The sequence below is a fragment of the Halictus rubicundus genome, unplaced genomic scaffold, assembly GCF_050948215.1.
Source record: "Halictus rubicundus isolate RS-2024b unplaced genomic scaffold, iyHalRubi1_principal scaffold1274, whole genome shotgun sequence".
In the NCBI taxonomy this organism is placed as follows: Eukaryota; Metazoa; Arthropoda; class Insecta; order Hymenoptera; family Halictidae; genus Halictus; species Halictus rubicundus.
Genome location: NW_027489815.1, coordinates 1 through 24,280, shown reverse-complemented (window position 1 = coordinate 24,280; position 24,280 = coordinate 1). Strand labels below are relative to the sequence as shown.

Genomic DNA, 24,280 nt, shown 5'->3' with positions numbered 1-24,280 from the left:
TTAAACCCTAAAAACATAATTGTTACTAAAAACCTTATAAAAATAATCCTTAAGTATTCAGATATAAAAATTAAAGCAAATAATCTTCTAAAATACTCTGTATTAAAACCAGAGACTAACTCAGATTCTCCTTCAACTAAATCAAAAGGAGTACGATTTAATTCAATTAATATTCTAACCATAAATATTAAATAAACTGGATAAATTATAATTAAAAATTTAATATTTTCTTGAAATTTTAAAAATTCTAATAAATTAAACCTTTCAACTAATAAAATTAAATTAAAAATAATTAAAAATAATCTTACTTCATAAGAAATTGATTGGGCAACTGAACGAATAGCACCCAATATAGAATAATTAGAATTTGAAGCCCACCCCCCTAATATAATTGGAAAAACCCCTACACTCATTAATCTTAATATAAATAAAATTCCTAAATTTATTGAAAATATATTTACATAAAATGGGTAAACTAACCATAATATTATAGATAAAATTAAAGAAATTATAGGTATAAATATATAATAATTTAAATTAATTTTATCTAAAAAAAATAATTCCTTATTTAATAATTTAATTACATCTCTAAAAGGTTGAAAAATTCCTATAATTAATACTTTATTTGGTCCCTTTCGATTTTGAATAAACCCTAATACTTTTCGTTCAAATAATGTTAAAAAAGCTATACTAATTAATATTATTAAAATTAAAACAATAAAAAAAAATAAATTAAAATATAAATTAAATTTTAATACATAAATTATTATCTGTATACTTATTGCATACTTTATTAAATTCTAAATTTATTACACTAATCTGCCAAAATAATTATTTACATTTATATATATATATATATATATATAATATTAATTATTAAAAATACTTAGTCCTTTCGTACAAAAATATTATTTTACTTTTAAAGATAGAAACCGATCTGGCTTACACCGATCTGAACTCAAATCATGTAAGATTTCAAAAGTCGAACAGACTTAATTTTTAAACTTCTGCATTTAAAATTTATCTTAATTCAACATCGAGGTCATAAACATCTTTATAAATAAGGCCTTCTTAAAGATATTATGCTGTTATCCCTAAGGTAATTTTTCTTATAATTTATAATACAATATCATTTTTATTAACATTAATTTATGATTTCTTAATTTAAAGTTTATTAAATTTAAATATCACCCCAATAAAATAAATTAATAAATTTTCTTATAAATAAATTAAAAACTTTATTAATTTATTAAATTCTATAGGGTCTTATCGTCCCTTAAATTAATTTAAGCATTTTTACTTAAAATTTAATTTCATTATTTAATATTGAAACAGTTTATACTTCATCAACCCTTTCATTCCAGCCTTTAATTAAAAGACAAATGATTATGCTACCTTTGTACAGTCAGTATACTGCAGCTATTTAAAAATTATTCATGGAGCAGGGACAACTTTAAATTAAATTCAAAAAGACATGTTTTTGTTAAACAGGTGAGTATAATTTTTGCCAAATTCTTTAATATTATATATATATATATATATATATTTATATTTATATAATCAATTACTTATATTATCATTATATCTTTAAATTTTTAATTTATTTAATTTTTTTTATAATTAAATTATATTCTAGTTAATTAAATTTTTTTTTATATATATATATATATATATATATATTATTATTATTAAATTATTAAATTTTTTCTATAATATATTAAATTTTAAAATTAATTTATTTATTATATTTCAATTAAAAATTATAAATTTAATTTAAAGTTTATCCCCTAAATTATTTATATTTATTAATATATATATATATATATATATATATTATTAAAATAAATATATGAATTAAATTCATTTCTAAAAAAACTAGATATCTATAAATTCGTATTACATTTCACATCAAATTAAATATTCATAATTTTTTTGCTACAAAAAAAATTTTAATTAATTAGCTCATTTATATTCGAGAATAATATAAACTATATTTAAATTTTAATAACCCCTGATACAAAAGGTACAAAAATAAATTCTACTTTTAAATATTTTATTTATTATCTTTCACAATACTATGTATATAAAATTTTTATTTTTTTCTTAAATAAATACTAAAAATTTAATTTTTTAAAATAATTTTTTTTATAATATATTTAACCTTAAACACTATCAACCCTAAATATTTAATTATTTAATTTAAAATTTTATTTCATGTAAATCTTTTCAATGTAAACGAAATATTTTTATATTAAACTAAATTTTTTATTAAAAACATTTTCCAATACCTTTACTATGTTACGACTTATTCCATTTATAATGAAAGTGACGGGCAATTTGTACACTAAATAAAACTAATTTCAATTTCATTAATTTATAAAATTTACTTTTAAATCCTATCTTTATTAAATATTAAAATTTAATTTAAAAAAAAATAATTTTTATGTAACTCATTATATCTTAAATAAACTACATTTTGATTTGAATTACTATTATATATATATATATATATATATATATAATATTTCAAAAATAAAATTTCTATAAATTTTTTAAACAACAATACATAAATTTTCCATTTAAGTTTATCTTAACGTGGGATATCAATTTAATAAACAAGTTCCTCTAATAAGTATATAAAGCCGCCATATTATTTAATTTTAATGATTAACATTTAATATTTAACATTTTAAATTTATCTTTATAATAGGGTATCTAATCCTAGTCTATTCTTAAGATTTCTCAAAAATTTGTATTTTAATAATTAAATATATTATACTTTTATATTTCACCAAAAAAAATAATATACATTTAAACTAAATTTCAAAATCTCTAATTATTTCATTAATTAACTCATAACAATAGTGTAACCGCTGATGCTGGCACTAAAATTTACCATTATTTATTTTAAATTTCTTTGTCAAACTTTCATTTAAATATAAACTTAATTTTTACACAAAATTTATAAAAATTTTTTAAATTTTTACTTTTAAATAAATTTCATTTATAAATAAATTTTTATAATTAATTTTTAAACTATAATTAAATTTTCTATAAAATTCACCTTCAATCATTTATATTTATATAAATGTAGAACCAAATATTTTTTATATAATTTTTTAATAAGATATTTTATTAAAAATTTTCAATATTAATTAATAAACTTTTATTATTAATTTAATATAATTTTTATATAAATTTTTATTATATATATATATATATATATATATATATATATATATATATATTTATACTCAAATAAATTCTTATTTTAATTTAATACTAAACTTTTCATAAATAAGTTTCCTAATAATTCTTTTTATAAATAATTTTATATAAAAATTTATTCAAATAAATTTTTATTGTTAATTCAACACAAATTTTTTTATAAATAAAGGTTCCCTAATAATTCTTTTCATAAATAATTTCATATAAAAAATTCATTCAAATAAATTTTTATTACTAATTCAATACAAATTTTTTATAAATAAAATTTCCCTAATAATTCTTTTCATAAATAATTTCATATAGAAAATTCATTCAAATAAATTTTTATTACTAATTCAATACAAATTTTTTATAAATAAAATTTTCCTAATAATTCTTTCCATAAATAATTTCATATAAAAAATTCATTCAAATAAATTTTTATTACTAATTCAATACAAATTTTTTATAAATAAAATTTTCCCAATTCTTTTTTATAAATAATTTTATATAAAAAATCCACTCAAATAAATTTTTATTACTAATTCAATACAAATTTTTTTATAAATAAAATTTCCCTAATAATTCTTTTCATAAATAATTTCATATAAAAAATTCATTCAAATAAATTTTTATTACTAATTCAATACAAATTTTTTTATAAATAAAATTTCCCTAATAATTCTTTTCATAAATAATTTCATATAAAAAATCCATTCAAATAAATTTTTATTACTAATTCAATACAAATTTTTTTACAAATAAAATTTCCCTAATAATTCTTTTCATAAATAATTTAATATAAAAAATTCACTCAAATAAATTTTTATTATTAATTTAATATAAATTTTTTTACAAATAAAATTTTCCCAATAATTCTTTTTTATAAATAATTTTATATAAAAAAATCCACTCAAATAAATTTTTATTATTAATTTAATATAAATTTTTTTACAAATAAAATTTTCCCAATAATTCTTTTTTATAAATAATTTTATATAAAAAAATCCACTCAAATAAATTTTTATTACTAATTCAATACAAATTTTTTTATAAGTAAAATTTCCCTAATAATTCTTTTCATAAATAATTTAATATAAAAAATTAATTCAAATAAATTTTTATTACTAACTCAATACAAATTTTTTACAAATAAAATTTTCCCAATAATTCTTTTTTATAAATAATTTTATATAAAAAATTCATTCAAATAAATTTTTATTACTAATTCAATACAAATTTTTTATAAATAAAATTTTCCCAATAATTCTTTTTTATAAATAATTTTATATAAAAAGTCCACTCAAATAAATTTTTATTATTAATTCAATACAAATTTTTTATAAATAAAATTTTCCCAATAATTCTTTTTTATAAATAATTTTATATAAAAAGTGTACTCAAATAAATTTTTATTACTAATTCAATACAAATTTTTTATGAATAAAATTTTCCCAATAATTCTTTTCATAAATAGTTTAATATAAAAAATTCATTCAAATAAATTTTTATTACTAATTCAATACAAATTTTTTATAAATAAAATTTTCCCAATAATTCTTTTTTATATAAAAAGTCCACTCAAATAAATTTTTATTACTAATTCAATACAAATTTTTTACAAATAAAATTTCCCTAATAATTCTTTTCATAAATAATTTAATATAAAAAATTCATCCAAATAAATTTTTATTGCTAATTCTATACAAATTTTTTTTATGAATAAAATCCCCCTAATAATTCTTTTCATAAATAATTTTATATAAAAAATTCATTCAAATAAATTTTTATTACTAATTCTATACAAATTTTTTAAAATCTTTTTTATATAAAAAGTCCACTCAAATAAATTTTTGTTACTAATTCAATACAAATTTTTTACAAATAAAATTTCCCTAATAATTTTTTATAAATAATTTTATATAAAAAGTCCACTCAAATAAATTTTTATTACTAATTCAATACAAATTTTTTACAAATAAAATTTCCCTAATAATTCTTTTCATAAATAATTTAATATAAAAAATTCATTCAAATAAATTTTTATCACTAATTCTATACAAATTTTTTTATGAATAAAATTCCCCTAATAATTCTTTTCATAAATAATTTTATATAAAAAATTCATTCAAATAAATTTTTATTACTAATTCTATACAAATTTTTTAAAATAAAATTTCCCTAAATTTTATATTAGTTAATTACCCCTTATTTTATTTAAATTTACCCCTAAATTTAAATTTTTCATACTAATTCAATAAAATTATTATTTTTTTCTAAAAAAAAATCATTTTTCCCCCAAATCAAAGCTTTTTTCTCATTTTTTTTTTTATTTATTATTGACGCTAATGCACAACTTAACTTATTATTATAGGTTTATTAAATATATTTAATTTTAATATAAATCAACTATTATTAAAAATTTACTAAATTAATTCAATAAATTTTAAATATTAATAATTCCATATAAATTCTCCCCATAAATAATTTTATATAAAAAAAATTCATTCAAATAAATTTTTATTATTAATTCAATACAAATTTTTTATAAATAAAATTTCCCTAATAATTCTTTTCATAAATAATTTCATATAAAAAATTCATTCAAATAATTTTTTGTCACTAATTCAATACAAATTTTTTATAAATAAAATTTCCCTAATAATTCTTTTCATAAATAATTTCATATAGAAAATTCATTCAAATAAATTTTTATTACTAATTCAATACAAATTTTTTATAAATAAAATTTTCCTAATAATTCTTTTCATAAATAATTTCATATAAAAAATTCATTCAAATAAATTTTTATTACTAATTCAATACAAATTTTTTATAAATAAAATTTTCCCAATAATTCTTTTTTATAAATAATTTTATATAAAAAGTCCACTCAAATAAATTTTTATTGCTAATTCAATACAAATTTTTTTATAAATAAAATTTCCCTAATAATTCTTTTCATAAATAATTTCATATAGAAAATTAATTCAAATAAATTTTTATTACTAATTCAATACAAATTTTTTTTATAAATAAAATTTCCCTAATAATTTTCATAAATAATTTTATATAAAAAGTCCACTCAAATAAATTTTTATTACTAATTCAATACAAATTTTTTTATAAATAAAATTTCCCTAATAATTCTTTTTTATAAATAATTTTATATAAAAAGTCCACTCAAATAAATTTTTATTACTAATTCAATACAAATTTTTTTATAAATAAAATTTCCCTAATAATTCTTTTTTATAAATAATTTTATATAAAAAATCCACTCAAATAAATTTTTATTACTAATTCAATACAAATTTTTTTATAAATAAAATTTCCCTAATAATTCTTTTCATAAATAATTTCATATAGAAAATTCATTCAAATAAATTTTTATTACTAATTCAATACAAATTTTTTTATAAATAAAATTCCCCTAATAATTCTTTTCATAAATAATTTCATATAGAAAATCCATTCAAATAAATTTTTATTACTAATTCAATACAAATTTTTTACAAATAAAATTTCCCTAATAATTCTTTTCATAAATAATTTCATATAGAAAATTCATTCAAATAAATTTTTATTACTAATTCAATACAAATTTTTTTATAAATAAAATTTCCCTAATAATTCTTTTCATAAATAATTTCATATAAAAAATCCATTCAAATAAATTTTTATTACTAATTCAATACAAATTTTTTACAAATAAAATTTCCCTAATAATTCTTTTCATAAATAATTTCATATAGAAAATTCATTCAAATAAATTTTTATTACTAATTCAATACAAATTTTTTTATAAATAAAATTTCCCTAATAATTCTTTTCATAAATAATTTCATATAGAAAATCCATTCAAATAAATTTTTATTACTAATTCAATACAAATTTTTTTACAAATAAAATTTCCCTAATAATTCTTTTCATAAATAATTTAATATAAAAAATTCACTCAAATAAATTTTTATTACTAATTCAATACAAATTTTTTATAAATAAAATTTCCCTAATAATTCTTTTCATAAATAATTTCATATAGAAAATTCATTCAAATAAATTTTTATTACTAATTCAATACAAATTTTTTTATAAATAAAATTCCCCTAATAATTCTTTTCATAAATAATTTCATATAGAAAATCCATTCAAATAAATTTTTATTACTAATTCAATACAAATTTTTTACAAATAAAATTTCCCTAATAATTCTTTTCATAAATAATTTCATATAGAAAATTCATTCAAATAAATTTTTATTACTAATTCAATACAAATTTTTTTATAAATAAAATTTCCCTAATAATTCTTTTCATAAATAATTTCATATAAAAAATCCATTCAAATAAATTTTTATTACTAATTCAATACAAATTTTTTACAAATAAAATTTCCCTAATAATTCTTTTCATAAATAATTTCATATAGAAAATTCATTCAAATAAATTTTTATTACTAATTCAATACAAATTTTTTTATAAATAAAATTTCCCTAATAATTCTTTTCATAAATAATTTCATATAGAAAATCCATTCAAATAAATTTTTATTACTAATTCAATACAAATTTTTTTACAAATAAAATTTCCCTAATAATTCTTTTCATAAATAATTTAATATAAAAAATTCACTCAAATAAATTTTTATTACTAATTCAATACAAATTTTTTATAAATAAAATTTCCCTAATAATTCTTTTTTATAAATAATTTTATATAAAAAATCCACTCAAATAAATTTTTATTACTAATTCAATACAAATTTTTTTATAAATAAAATTTCCCCAATAATTCTTTTTTATAAATAATTTTATATAGAAAATTCATTCAAATAAATTTTTATTACTAATTCTATACAAATTTTTTTATGAATAAAATTCCCCTAATAATTCTTTTCATAAATAATTTTATATAAAAAATTCATTCAAATAAATTTTTATTACTAATTCTATACAAATTTTTCAAAATAAAATTTCCCTAAAATTTTATATTAATTAATTACCCCTTATTTTATTTAAATTTACCCCTAAATTTAAATTTTTCATATTAATTCAATAAAATTATTATTTTTTTCTAAAAAAAATCATTTTTCCCCCAAATCAAAGCTTTTTTCTCATTTTTTTTTTTATTTATTATTGACGCTAATGTACAACTTAACTTATTATTATAGGTTTATTAAATATATTTAATTTTAATATAAATCAACTATTATTAAAAATTTACTAAATTATTTCAATAAATTTTAAATATTAATAATTCCATATAAATTCTTCCCATAAATAATTTTATATAAAAAAAATTCATTCAAATAAATTTTTATTACTAATTCAATACAAATTTTTTATAAATAAAATTTCCCTAATAATTCTTTTCATAAATAATTTAATATAAAAAATTTACTCAAATAAATTTTTATTACTAATTCAATACAAATTTTTTTATAAATAAAATTTCCCTAATAATTCTTTTCATAAATAACTTCATATAAAAAATTCATTCAAATAAATTTTTATTACTAATTCAATACAAATTTTTTTACAAATAAAATTTCCCTAATAATTCTTTTCATAAATAACTTCATATAAAAAATTCATTCAAATAAATTTTTATTACTAATTCAATACAAATTTTTTTACAAATAAAATTTCCCTAATAATTCTTTTTTATAAATAATTTTATATAAAAAGTCCACTCAAATAAATTTTTATTACTAATTCAATACAAATTTTTTTACAAATAAAATTTCCCTAATAATTCTTTTCATAAATAACTTCATATAAAAAATTCATTCAAATAAATTTTTATTACTAATTCAATACAAATTTTTTTACAAATAAAATTTCCCTAATAATTCTTTTCATAAATAACTTCATATAGAAAATTCATTCAAATAAATTTTTATTACTAATTCAATACAAATTTTTTTACAAATAAAATTTCCCTAATAATTCTTTTTTATAAATAATTTTATATAAAAAGTCCACTCAAATAAATTTTTATTACTAATTCAATACAAATTTTTTTATAAATAAAATTTCCCTAATAATTCTTTTCATAAATAATTTCATATAGAAAATTCATTCAAATAAATTTTTATTACTAATTCAATACAAATTTTTTTACAAATAAAATTTCCCTAATAATTCTTTTCATAAATAACTTCATATAGAAAATTCATTCAAATAAATTTTTATTACTAATTCAATACAAATTTTTTTACAAATAAAATTTCCCTAATAATTCTTTTCATAAATAATTTAATATAAAAAATTCACTCAAATAAATTTTTATTACTAATTCAATACAAATTTTTTTATAAATAAAATTTCCCTAATAATTCTTTTCATAAATAACTTCATATAGAAAATTCATTCAAATAAATTTTTATTACTAATTCAATACAAATTTTTTTACAAATAAAATTTCCCTAATAATTCTTTTCATAAATAACTTCATATAGAAAATTCATTCAAATAAATTTTTATTACTAATTCAATACAAATTTTTTTACAAATAAAATTTCCCTAATAATTCTTTTCATAAATAACTTCATATAGAAAATTCATTCAAATAAATTTTTATTACTAATTCAATACAAATTTTTTTATAAATAAAATTTTCCCAATAATTCTTTTTTATAAATAATTTTATATAAAAAATCCACTCAAATAAATTTTTATTACTAATTCAATAAAAATTTTTTTATAAATAAAATTTCCCTAATAATTCTTTTCATAAATAATTTCATATAAAAAATTCATTCAAATAAATTTTTATTACTAATTCAATACAAATTTTTTTATAAATAAAATTTTCCCAATAATTCTTTTTTATAAATAATTTTATATAAAAAGTCCACTCAAATAAATTTTTATTACTAATTCAATACAAATTTTTTACAAATAAAATTTCCCTAATAATTCTTTTCATAAATAATTTTATATAAAAAATTCATTCAAATAAATTTTTATTACTAATTCAATACAAATTTTTTATGAATAAAATTCCCCTAATAATTCTTTTCATAAATAATTTTATATTAAAAATTCATTCAAATAAATTTTTATTACTAATTCAATACAAATTTTTTATGAATAAAATTCCCCTAATAATTCTTTTTTATAAATAATTTTATATAAAAAGTCCACTCAAATAAATTTTTATTACTAATTCAATACAAATTTTTTACAAATAAAATTTCCCTAATAATTCTTTTCATAAATAATTTTATATAAAAAATTCATTCAAATAAATTTTTATTACTAATTCAATACAAATTTTTTATGAATAAAATTCCCCTAATAATTCTTTTCATAAATAATTTTATATAAAAAATTCATTCAAATAAATTTTTATTACTAATTCAATACAAATTTTTTATGAATAAAATTCCCCTAATAATTCTTTTCATAAATAATTTTATATAAAAAATTCACTCAAATAAATTTTTATTACTAATTCTATGCAAATTTTTTATAAATAAAATTTCCCTAAAATTTTATATTAATTAATCACCCCTTATTTTATTTAAATTTACCCCTAAATTTAAATTTTTCATATTAATTCAATAAAATTATTATTTTTTTCTAAAAAAAAATCATTTTTCCCCCAAATCAAAGCTTTTTTCTCATTTTTTTTTTTATTTATTATTGACGCTAATGCACAACTTAACTTATTATTATAGGTTTATTAAATATATTTAATTTTAATATAAATCAACTATTATTAAAAATTTACTAAATTAATTCAATAAATTTTAAATATTAATAATTCCATATAAATTCTTTCCATAAATAATTTTATATAAAAAAATTCACTCAAATAAATTTTTATTACTAATTCAATACAAATTTTTTATAAATAAAATTTCCCTAAAATTTTATATTAATTAATTACCCCTTATTTTATTTAAATTTACCCCTAAATTTAAATTTTTCATATTAATTCAATAAAATTATTATTTTTTTCTAAAAAAAAATCATTTTCCCCCCAAATCAAAGCTTTTTTCTCATTTTTTTTTTTATTTATTATTGACGCTAATGCACAACTTAACTTATTATTATAGGTTTATTAAATATATTTAAACCCAATAAATTTTATTAAAAATTTTTCATTTATTTTACTTCTCATAATAAAATTTAAACTCAATATTAAATTAATTAACTATAAAATAATTTAATTAAATTATTCACTTTCTCTTTTTTTTTTTTTTTTCCAATAAAATAAATATTATTATGTATTATATATATATATATATATATATATATATATATATATATATATATATATATATATATATATATATATATATATATATATATATATATATATATATATATATATATATATATATATATATATATATATATATATAATTTATATGTATATATACATATATATATATGTATATATTCATATAAATAATTTATATATATATATATGTATATATAATTTAATTATATATATAAATATATATATATAAATAATTTATATATATATATATGCATATATAAATTAATTAAATATATATATATTATATAAATAATTTATATATATATAAATGTATATATAAATGGCATATAATTATATGTATATTGGAATGAATATTATATAGATTAGATGTTTAGAGTAAGAGATTGTTATGTATTTATATAAATGTGATTCATATTAGGATATTATAATTTACACAGATGGTTAAGCATTAAATGTATATATATATATAAATAATTTATATATTATTAAATAATTATATATATATATATTAAAATATTTTAAAAATTAATTAAATAAATATAAATTCTTAATTCTCTTTATATATAATAAAATATTTATAAAAATAAATATATATATATATATATTATTATTATATATATATAAATACCTAACAAATAAATATTTAATATATATTAAATAATTTATATATATATAAATATTTATATAATAAATTATTTATTTATAATTAAATTTATATATTTATAATTGTATGAATATTTATAGGTTATTATGAATTAATTAAATCTGATATAAATGTCTAATAACTAGTTTTACTCTAGGATATATTCATAAATGGATTCATTTTACAAATGTTGATATTATAATTAAATATATAGTATATTATTAAATTATTATTGTTCTGTAGTAAAAAATTTAAAAATTAATATAAATGTATATATTATACATAAATTTATTAGAGATATTTAAATTTAATTAGATATATATAAATAATTTATATATATATAAATATTTAATAAATAAATTATTTATATATATATAAATTAATATATATAAATAAATTTATTAGGAATAATTAAATTTAATTAAATATATATATATATATATAAATAATTTATATATATATATATGTATATATAATTTAATTAAATATATATATATATATATATAAATAATTTATATATATATATATGTATATATAATTTAATTAAATATATATATATATATAAATAATTTATATATATATATATGTATATATAATTTAATTATATATATAAATATATATATATAAATAATTTATATATATATATATGCATATATAAATTAATTAAATATATATATATTATATAAATAATTTATATATATATAAATGTATATATAAATGGCATATAATTATATGTATATTGGAATGAATATTATATAGATTAGATGTTTAGAGTAAGAGATTGTTATGTATTTATATAAATGTGATTCATATTAGGATATTATAATTTACACAGATGGTTAAGCATTAAATGTATATATATATATAAATAATTTATATATTATTAAATAATTATATATATATATATTAAAATATTTTAAAAATTAATTAAATAAATATAAATTCTTAATTCTCTTTATATATAATAAAATATTTATAAAAATAAATATATATATATATATTATTATTATATATATATAAATACCTAATAAATAAATATTTAATATATATTAAATAATTTATATATATATAAATATTTATATAATAAATTATTTATTTATAATTAAATTTATATATTTATAATTGTATGAATATTTATAGGTTATTATGAATTAATTAAATCTGATATAAATGTCTAATAACTAGTTTTACTCTAGGATATATTCATAAATGGATTCATTTTACAAATGTTGATATTATAATTAAATATATAGTATATTATTAAATTATTATTGTTCTGTAGTAAAAAATTTAAAAATTAATATAAATGTATATATTATACATAAATTTATTAGAGATATTTAAATTTAATTAGATATATATAAATAATTTATATATATATAAATATTTAATGAATAAATTATTTATATATATATAAATAATTTATATATATATAAATATTTAATAAATAAATTATTTATATATATATAAATTAATATTATTCAATAAATTATTTATATATATATATTATAAATATTTATTAATATAAATTATTTATATATATATATAAATATTTATTAATATAAATTATTTATATATATATATATACCAAAATTAAAATTCTAAATTTCGTTTTTTTCTATATTTTCTATTTTACAAAAAAATTCATACTAATATCTTTACTTATCAATAACGTTCAATAAGTAATAAAAATTTTAGAATGAAAATCTCCCTCAAATTACAAAAAAATCTAGAAAATCCCCCCTAAATTCAATTTTTGTATAAATTTCCCCCTGAAATTTAAATAAAAATTATTTTCTATGAGAATTCTTCTTTAATTTATTTTCTCCATAATAATTCTTTTAAATTCAATTTTTATATAAATTTCCCCCCAAAATTTAAATAAAAATTATTTTCTATAAGAATTCTTCTTTAATTTATTTTCTCCATAATAATTCTTTAAAATTCAATTTTTGTATAAATTTCCCCCTAAAATTTATATAAAAATTATTTTCTATAAGAATTCTTCTTTAATTTATTTTCTCCATAATAATTCTTTAAAATTCAATTTTTGTATAAATTTCCCCCTAAAATTTAGATAAAAATTATTTTCTATAAGAATTCTTCTTTAATTTATTTTCTCCATAATAATTCTTTAAAATTCAATTTTTATATAAATTTTCCTCTAAAATTTAAATAAAAATTATTTTCTATAAAAATTCTTCTTTAATTTATTTTATTCCATAATAATTCTTTAAAATTCAATTTTTGTATAAATTTCCCCCTAAAATTTAAATAAAAATTATTTTCTATAAGAATTCTTCTTTAATTTATTTTCTCTATAATAATTCTTTAAAATTCAATTTTTATATAAATTTTCCCCTGAAATTTAAATAAAAATTATTTCCTATAAGAATTTCTCTTTAATTTATTTTCTCCATAATAATTCTTTAAAATTCAATTTTTATATAAATTTCCCCCTGAAATTTTAATAAAAATTATTTTCTATAAGAATTCTTCTTTAATTTATTTTCTCTATAATAATTCTTTAAAATTCAATTTTTGTATAAATTTTCCTCTGAAATTTAAATAAAAATTATTTCCTATAAGAATTTCTCTTTAATTTGTTTTCTCCATAATAATTCTTTAAAATTCAATTTTTGTATAAATTTCCCCCTGAAATTTTAATAAAAATTATTTCCTATAAGAATTTCTCTTTAATTTGTTTTCTCCATAATAATTCTTTAAAATTCAATTTTTATATAAATTTCCCCCTGAAATTTTAATAAAAATTATTTTCTATAAGAATTCTTCTTTAATTTATTTTCTCTATAATAATTCTTTAAAATTCAATTTTTGTATAAATTTTCCTCTGAAATTTAAATAAAAATTATTTCCTATAAGAATTTCTCTTTAATTTATTTTCTCCATAATAATTCTTTAAAATTCAATTTTTGTATAAATTTCCCCCTGAAATTTTAATAAAAATTATTTCCTATAAGAATTTCTCTTTAATTTGTTTTCTCCATAATAATTCTTTAAAATTCAATTTTTGTATAAATTTTCCTCTGAAATTTAAATAAAAATTATTTCCTATAAGAATTTCTCTTTAATTTGTTTTCTCCATAATAATTCTTTAAAATTCAATTTTTATATAAATTCCCCTCTGAAATTTGAATAAAAATTATTTTCTATAAAAATTCTTCTTTAATTTATTTTCTCCATAATAATTCTTTAAAATTCAATTTTTATATAAATTTTCCTCTAAAATTTAAATAAAAATTATTTTCTATAAAAATTCTTCTTTAATTTATTTTATTCCATAATAATTCTTTAAAATTCAATTTTTGTATAAATTTCCCCCTAAAATTTAAATAAAAATTATTTTCTATAAGAATTCTTCTTTAATTTATTTTCTCTATAATAATTCTTTAAAATTCAATTTTTATATAAATTTTCCCCTGAAATTTAAATAAAAATTATTTCCTATAAGAATTTCTCTTTAATTTATTTTCTCCATAATAATTCTTTAAAATTCAATTTTTATATAAATTCCCCCCTGAAATTTTAATAAAAATTATTTTCTATAAGAATTCTTCTTTAATTTATTTTCTCTATAATAATTCTTTAAAATTCAATTTTTGTATAAATTTCCCCCTGAAATTTTAATAAAAATTATTTCCTATAAGAATTTCTCTTTAATTTGTTTTCTCCATAATAATTCTTTAAAATTCAATTTTTGTATAAATTTTCCTCTGAAATTTAAATAAAAATTATTTCCTATAAGAATTTCTCTTTAATTTGTTTTCTCCATAATAATTCTTTAAAATTCAATTTTTGTATAAATTTCCCCCTGAAATTTTAATAAAAATTATTTCCTATAAGAATTTCTCTTTAATTTGTTTTCTCCATAATAATTCTTTAAAATTCAATTTTTGTATAAATTTTCCTCTGAAATTTAAATAAAAATTATTTCCTATAAGAATTTCTCTTTAATTTGTTTCCTCCATAATAATTCTTTAAAATTCAATTTTTATATAAATTCCCCTCTGAAATTTGAATAAAAATTATTTTCTATAAGAATTCTTCTTTAATTTATTTTCTCTATAATAATTCTTTAAAATTCAATTTTTATATAAATTTTCCTCTGAAATTTAAATAAAAATTATTTCCTATAAGAATTTCTCTTTAATTTGTTTTCTCCATAATAATTCTTTAAAATTCAATTTTTGTATAAATTTCCCCCTGAAATTTTAATAAAAATTATTTCCTATAAGAATTTCTCTTTAATTTGTTTTCTCCATAATAATTCTTTAAAATTCAATTTTTGTATAAATTTTCCTCTGAAATTTAAATAAAAATTATTTCCTATAAGAATTTCTCTTTAATTTATTTTCTCCATAATAATTCTTTAAAATTCAATTTTTATATAAATTTCCCCCTGAAATTTTGATAAAAATTATTTTCTATAAGAATTCTTCTTTAATTTATTTTCTCTATAATAATTCTTTAAAATTCAATTTTTGTATAAATTTTCCTCTGAAATTTAAATAAAAATTATTTCCTATAAGAATTTCTCTTTAATTTGTTTTCTCCATAATAATTCTTTAAAATTCAATTTTTGTATAAATTTCCCCCTGAAATTTTAATAAAAATTATTTCCTATAAGAATTTCTCTTTAATTTGTTTTCTCCATAATAATTCTTTAAAATTCAATTTTTGTATAAATTTTCCTCTGAAATTTAAATAAAAATTATTTCCTATAAGAATTTCTCTTTAATTTGTTTTCTCCATAATAATTCTTTAAAATTCAATTTTTATATAAATTCCCCTCTGAAATTTGAATAAAAATTATTTTCTATAAAAATTCTTCTTTAATTTATTTTCTCCATAATAATTCTTTAAAATTCAATTTTTATATAAATTTCCCCCTGAAATTTTAATAAAAATTATTTTCTATAAGAATTCTTCTTTAATTTATTTTCTCTATAATAATTCTTTAAAATTCAATTTTTATATAAATTTCCCCCTGAAATTTAAATAAAAATTATTTTCTATAAAAATTCTTCTTTAATTTATTATCTCCATAATAATTCTTTAAAATTCAATTTTTATATAAATTTTCCTCTGAAATTTAAATAAAAATTATTTTCTATAAGAATTCTTCTTTAATTTATTTTCTATATAATAATTCTTTAAAATTCAATTTTTATATAAATTTTCCCCTGAAATTTAAATAAAAATTATTTTCTATAAGAATTCTTCTTTAATTTATTTTCTCTATAATAATTCTTTAAAATTCAATTTTTGTATAAATTTTCCTCTGAAATTTGAATAAAAATTATTTTCTATAAGAATTCTTCTTTAATTTATTTTCTCCATAATAATTCTTTAAAATTCAATTTTTGTATAAATTTTCCCCTGAAATTTAAATAAAAATTATTTTCTATAAGAATTCTTCTTTAATTTATTTTCTCTATAATAATTCTTTAAAATTCAATTTTTATATAAATTTTCCCCTGAAATTTAAATAAAAATTATTTTCTATAAGAATTCTTCTTTAATTTATTTTCTCTATAATAATTCTTTAAAATTCAATTTTTGTATAAATTTTCCTCTGAAATTTGAATAAAAATTATTTTCTATAAGAATTCTTCTTTAATTTATTTTCTCCATAATAATTCTTTAAAATTCAATTTTTGTATAAATTTTCCCCTGAAATTTAAATAAAAATTATTTTCTATAAGAATTCTTCTTTAATTTATTTTCTCTATAATAATTATTTAAAATTCAATTTTTGTATAAATTTTCCTCTGAAATTTGAATAAAAATTATTTTCTATAAGAATTCTTCTTTAATTTATTCTCTCTATAATAATTCTTTAAAATTCAATTTTTATATAAATTTTCCTCTGAAATTTAAATAAAAATTATTTTCTATAAGAATTTCTCTTTAATTTATTTTCTCCATAATAATTCTTTTAAATTCAATTTTTGTATAAATTTCCCCCTAAAATTTAAATAAAAATTATTTTCTATAAGAATTTCTTTTTAATTTATTATCACCATAATAATTCTTTAAAATTCAATTTTTGTATAAATTTTCCTCTGAAATTTGAATAAAAATTATTTTCTATAAGAATTCTTCTTTAATTTATTTTCTATATAATAATTCTTTAAAATTCAATTTTTATATAAATTTCCCCCTGAAATTTAAATAAAAATTATTTTCTATAAGAATTCTTCTTTAATTTATTTTCTCTATAATAATTCTTTAAAATTCAATTTTTGTATAAATTTTCCTCTGAAATTTGAATAAAAATTATTTTCTATAAGAATTCTTCTTTAATTTATTTTCTCCATAATAATTCTTTAAAATTCAATTTTTGTATAAATTTTCCTCTGAAATTTAAATAAAAATTATTTCCTATAAGAATTTCTTTTTAATTTATTATCACCATAATAATTCTTTAAAATTCAATTTTTGTATAAATTTTCCTCTGAAATTTGAATAAAAATTATTTTCTATAAGAATTCTTCTTTAATTTATTTTCTTTATAATAATTCTTTAAAATTCAATTTTTATATAAATTTTCCCCTGAAATTTAAATAAAAATTATTTTCTATAAGAATTCTTCTTTAATTTATTTTCTCTATAATAATTCTTTAAAATTCAATTTTTGTATAAATTTTCCTCTGAAATTTGAATAAAAATTATTTTCTATAAGAATTCTTCTTTAATTTATTTTCTCCATAATAATTCTTTAAAATTCAATTTTTGTATAAATTTTCCTCTGAAATTTAAATAAAAATTATTTCCTATAAGAATTTCTCTTTAATTTGTTTTCTCCATAATAATTCTTTAAAATTCAATTTTTGTATAAATTTCCCCCTAAAATTTAAATAAAAATTATTTTCTATAAGAATTCTTCTTTAATTTATTTTCTCTATAATAATTCTTTTAAATTCAATTTTTGTATAAATTTTCCTCTGAAATTTAGATAAAAATTATTTTCTATAAAAATCTCTCTTTAACTCTATAATAATTATTATAAACTTATATAAATAAGCTAAATTTAAGCTTTTAGGTTCATACCCTAAATATAGAAAAATCTTTTATATAAGTAAAATGCCTGAATAAAGGATTATTTTGATGTAATAAAAATGTGTTAAAAAATCACTTTTGCTAAATTTTTATTAATAAATTTTATTTATTTATTATTATCATACAAATATATTTATATTCATTAAATTAATTAATTCCATAAAATTCAAAATTTTATATGCGTAAAACACTTGAATATATTTAAATTTATAATTTATAATTAAAATTTTTAATATAATTAATTTTTAAAATTAAAACTAAATATAAATTAATTATTAATAAACTTTATTATTTATTTAAATTTATTAAGTTTAATAATTCTCTCCTTACTTATCCCCAATTTATTTTTTATATGAATATTTTTAGAAATTTCCTCTATATTATACACTATTTATTTAAATATTAATTCTTTAAAAATTTATAGAATTATATATTTTATAATTTCTTCAATAACTTCTATTTTAATTATTTACAGATTTTTAAATAAAACATTTAATTTATATATTAATTTTATTTTATTATTTAGCTTATGATTAAAATTAGGATTATACCCCTTAAATAGATGAATAAACTTTTTAATAAAAAAAATCAATTTTAATTCATTAATTTTATTATTAACAATTATTAAATGTATCCCTATTTTTATATTTTTAAATTTTATTAAATTTAATTTTATTATTTTATTTTTATTAATTTCCTTTATACTACCCCCAGTAATTTTTTCAATAAATACCTCATCCTTTACTCTTTTAATAAATTATTCATCCATATATAATATTCCTTTATTATTAATCTTTTCCTATATAAATTTTAATATTATAATCATTTATATAACCATTTATATAACTTCAACTCTTATAATCTTACTTATACTTAAAAAATTAAATCTTTATTACAAAAACTCTTTAAATTTAAGATTAAATTATAAAAATAAAATATTTTATAATTTAATAATATTCAAATACTCCCAACTTCCCCCATTTTTACCATTTATTATTAAATGAAATTTAATTGATCTTATATTATCAAATAATTATATAATTATATTATCCATATTAATTATCTTTTCTAGATTATTAATAACCTTTAATTATTTAAATTTTAATAATAACAATTTTTTTTTAACAAATTCTAAAATTAGACATAAAATTAATTTATTTGATTATTCTAATTTTAATACTATATTTATTATATATTTTTCATTTTTAACATTTACTTTAATTTTTACCTTTTCATTTATAAACTAAATTTATAATTTTTTAATTTCTTTAAATTTGCAATTTAATATTTTTTATAAACTATATAAATAAAGATTTTAAGTTAATAAAACTTAAAACCTTCAAAGTTTTATATAAATATATATTTAACTTAATTATTTAAATCTTAATTTAATATTAGAAAATTTATTTTCATAAATAAATTTACAGTTTACTCCTTTTATCAGGCATAATATTTCTAAATAAAATTTATTACCAAAAATGATTTTATTCAACTAACCATAAAAATATTGGAATACTTTATTTTATCTTTGCTATATGATCAGGGATAATCGGAGCATCTTTAAGTATAATTATTCGTATAGAATTAAGAACACCTGGAAGATGAATTAATAACGACCAAATTTATAATACTATTGTAACTTCACATGCTTTTATTATAATTTTTTTTATAGTTATACCATTTATAATTGGGGGGTTTGGAAATTGATTAGTACCACTAATAATTGGGGCTCCTGATATAGCTTTCCCACGTATAAATAATATAAGATTTTGATTATTAATTCCTTCATTATTTATACTTATAATAAGAAGAACTTTATCTACAGGATCAGGAACAGGTTGAACTATTTACCCTCCCCTATCTTCAATTATATATCACTCATCCTTTTCTGTTGATTTTACTATTTTTTCTTTACATATTGCAGGTATTTCTTCTATTATAGGTGCTATTAATTTTATTGTTTCAATTATATTAATAAAAAATATTTCACTTAATATAAATCAAATCCCCTTATTTCCTTGATCAGTTAAAATTACTGCTATTTTACTTCTTCTTTCTCTCCCTGTTTTAGCAGGTGCTATTACTATACTATTAACAGACCGAAATTTAAATACATCTTTTTTTGATCCTTCCGGAGGAGGAGACCCTATTCTTTATCAACATTTATTCTGATTTTTTGGTCATCCTGAAGTTTATATTTTAATTCTCCCCGGATTTGGATTAATTTCACATATTATTTTTAACGAAAGAGGAAAAAAAGAAATTTTCGGAAATTTAGGAATAATTTATGCTATATTAGGAATTGGATTTTTAGGATTTATTGTATGAGCTCATCACATATTTACTGTAGGATTAGATGTTGATACACGAGCATATTTTACATCTGCCACTATAATTATTGCTGTACCAACAGGAATTAAAGTATTTAGATGAATTGCTACTTATTGTGGGTCAAAAATTAAAATAAACCCATCAATTATATGATCTTTAGGATTTATCTTCTTATTTACATTAGGGGGATTAACTGGAATTATATTATCAAATTCTTCTATTGATATTATACTTCATGATACATATTATGTAATTGGTCATTTCCACTATGTTTTATCTATGGGTGCAGTATTTGCAATTATTGCAAGATTAATTCATTGATACCCCCTATTCACTGGACTTACACTAAATAAAAAACTATTAAATATTCAATTTACTATAATATTTCTTGGAGTAAACATAACTTTTTTCCCACAACACTTCTTAGGATTAATGGGAATACCTCGACGATATTCAGATTACCCAGATGCTTACTATTGTTGAAATTTAATTTCATCAATTGGTTCATTAATTGCTTTTAATAGAATAATTTTATTAATCTTTATTATTTTAGAGAGATTAATTATAAAACGTTTAATTATATTTAAATATTTCCAATCATCTTTAGAGTGATTACAAAATTACCCCCCTTATAGACATTCATATAACGAACTTCCTATTATTATTTTTAAATTTTAATATGGCAGAATAGTGTAATGAATTTAAGTCTCATAAATAAAATTAATAATTTTTATTAAAATTTATTTACATAATAAATATAGCTACATGAAATATATATTCTTTCCAAGATCCTAACTCTCCATTTGCTGATAATTTATTTTATTTTTATAATTTTACAATAATTATCCTAACAATAATTACTATTTCTACTATATATATAATAATTTTTATTTTAAATAATAAATATTTAAATTTAAATTTATTAAAAAATCATAATATTGAAATTTTATGAACTATCACTCCTATAATTATACTTTTAATTATTTCAATCCCTTCTCTTAAAACTCTTTATTTTATTGATGAATTATGAAACCCTACATATTTTACTATTAAATCAATTGGCCATCAATGATATTGAAGTTATGAATATCCTGAATTTTCTAATTTTATATTTGACTCTTATATAATTAAATCAATTGAAAATATTAATCAATTTCGTTTATTAGATGTTGATAATCGAGCAGTTATTCCTTATAAAATTCCTATCCGATTACTAGTATCTTCTATAGATGTAATTCACTCATGAACTATCCCAACTATAGGAATTAAAATAGATGCCTCACCAGGTCGAATTAATCAAATATCTTTAATTTCTTTACGACCTGGAATATTTTTTGGACAATGTTCTGAAATTTGTGGTGCATACCATAGATTTATACCTATTGTTATTGAAAGAACAAATTATTTTAATTTTATTAATTGAATTAATAAAAATAATTAAAGAATTAGTTAAATTTTATAACATTAAATTGTCATTTTAAAATTATTATAGTAATACTCTTTCATTAGGTGTCTGAAAGAAAGAAATGGTCTCTTAAACCAAAATATAGTAGTTAATCGTCTACTTCTAATGATTTTATTCTTTTATCCCTCAAATAAGACCTATATATTGACTTTTACTTTTCTTTTTTATACTTATAATTATATATATATATATTTCAATTTTATATTTTTCTCCTTTTTCATTTTCACCAACTACTCATACTAATTTAAATAATTTTAAATTAATAAAAAAAACTATTAAATTTTAAATGTTAACAAATTTATTTTCAATTTTTGACCCTTCTACAAATAAATTTTTATCTTTAAATTGATTAATTTTATTTTTTCCTTTAATATTAATAAATTGACCTTATTGATTATCACCCTCACGAATTAATATCTTTTGATTAAACTTCTACAAAAAAATTTTTCAAGAATTTTTTAATTTAACAAAAAAAAAATTTTCATCAAACTTGATTATTTTTTTAACTATTATAATTATATTTTTAAAATTAAATTTATTAAGTTTAATACCTTATATTTTTACCCCATCAAGACATTTATCTATTAATCTTTCTTTATCCCTAAGATTATGAATAAGATTTATATTATTTGGATGATTAAATAACACTAATAAAATATTCATTCATCTTCTACCCATAAACACACCAGGACCTTTAATAATTTTTATAATTTTAATTGAATCTATTAGAAATTTTATTCGACCATGAACTCTTGCAATTCGACTATCTGCTAATATATTAGCAGGACATTTACTTTTATCCTTATTAGGAACAACTTTAGAAAATATACCTTATATATTAATTCTTTTTTTTATCCAAAATTTATTAATAATTTTAGAAATTTCAGTTTCTATTATTCAATCCTATGTATTTTCTATTTTAACTTTATTGTATTTTAATGAATCTAATTAAATGAAAATATCTCATCACCACCCATTTCATATAGTAACTTTAAGACCCTGACCTTTAATAACTTCATGAAGAATTTTAAATTTGTTATTAAGAACTATTTATTGATTTAATTCTTCTAACTTCAATATTACTATATTTAATTTATTAATTCTATTTTTAATTCTATACCAATGATGACGAGATATTATTCGAGAAAGAACAATACAAGGATGTCATACATTAAGTGTTTTAAAATTATTAAAATTTGGAATAATTTTATTTATTATTTCAGAATTATTTTTTTTTATTTCTTTTTTTTGAACTTACCTTCATTCAGCAATCTCCCCAAGAATTGAAATTGGTAT

At 14.6% G+C, this 24,280-nt stretch overlaps 3 pseudogenes; 2 read left to right on the top strand and 1 right to left on the bottom strand.

Moving 5' to 3' along the window:
• Window positions 1-6: 6 nt before the first annotated feature.
• LOC143365067 (NADH-ubiquinone oxidoreductase chain 1 pseudogene) lies at window positions 7-19,926 on the bottom strand (annotated as a pseudogene).
• A 765-nt stretch (window positions 19,927-20,691) lies between these two features.
• LOC143365068 (cytochrome c oxidase subunit 1 pseudogene) lies at window positions 20,692-22,192 on the top strand (annotated as a pseudogene).
• Window positions 21,799-23,943, top strand: LOC143365066 (cytochrome c oxidase subunit 2 pseudogene; annotated as a pseudogene).
• Window positions 23,944-24,280: the final 337 nt, after the last annotated feature.